General features: G+C 47.8%; 1 pseudogene; it reads right to left on the reverse strand.

Moving 5' to 3' along the window:
- LOC127228896 (olfactory receptor 4D10-like) lies at positions 1-946 on the reverse strand (annotated as a pseudogene).

Here is a 946-nt window from a genome sequence, read left to right on the forward strand (position 1 = left end):
TTACTTCTCTATTCCATCAGAAGGTCCAAGTCTTTTTCTTAGTCTCCTCATGGATGACTTCATCTCCTGGTTCCTCAGAGTGTAGATCAAAGGGTTGAGTAGAGGGGAGATGACTGTGAAGGTGACAGAGATGGCTTTATCTGTGGGGAGGGCAGTGAATGGTCGGGCATAGACATAGATGCAGGGCACAAAGTGCAGGGTGACCACAGTGATGTGGGAGGTACAGGTGGAGATGGCTTTCTTCCTGCCCTCCCCTGACTGAGACCTCAGCAATAATAATATGACCATGTAGGACACCAGGAGCAAGAAAAAACCACAGTGTGGTAAGCATCCCATTATTGGAAATCATCAGCAGCTCCAGGACAAAAATGTCTGTGCAGGCAAGTTTGATGACCTGGGGGACATCACAGTAGAAAGTGTCAAGAACATTGGGTCCACAAAATGGAAGTGTCAGCAAGAGAGAAATCTGCACAATGGAGTGGACAAAGCCTCCTGCCCAGGAGGCCACTATTAAGCCAATGCAACGGCCTCTGCTCATGATGGTCACATAGTGCAAGGGCTTAGAGATGGCCACGTATCGATCTAGAGCCATCACTGAGAGAGAAAACACATCCACCCCTCCAATAAGGTGGAAGAAAAACATCTGAGTGAGACAGCCATTGAAAGAGATGGTCTTTCTGTGTGGAGAGAGAAGGTCCACCAGAACCTTGGGTGCAGTGATGGAGGAAAAGCAGATGTCAGCAATAGACAAATTCCTGAGCAAGAAATACATGGGGGTGTGAAGGCGAGACTCACAGGTCACAGTGACCATGATGAGAAGGTTCCCCAGCAGAGTTGTCACGTACACCAGGAGAAGGAAAAGAAACAGCAACACACTCACTTCTTGACTCTGGGTCAGGCCAAGGAAAATAAGTTCTTTGATTCTGGTGTAGTTTTCCATCTCCAT

This window comes from Phodopus roborovskii, unplaced genomic scaffold (genome assembly GCF_943737965.1).
Source record: "Phodopus roborovskii unplaced genomic scaffold, PHOROB, whole genome shotgun sequence".
Taxonomy (NCBI): Eukaryota; Metazoa; Chordata; class Mammalia; order Rodentia; family Cricetidae; genus Phodopus; species Phodopus roborovskii.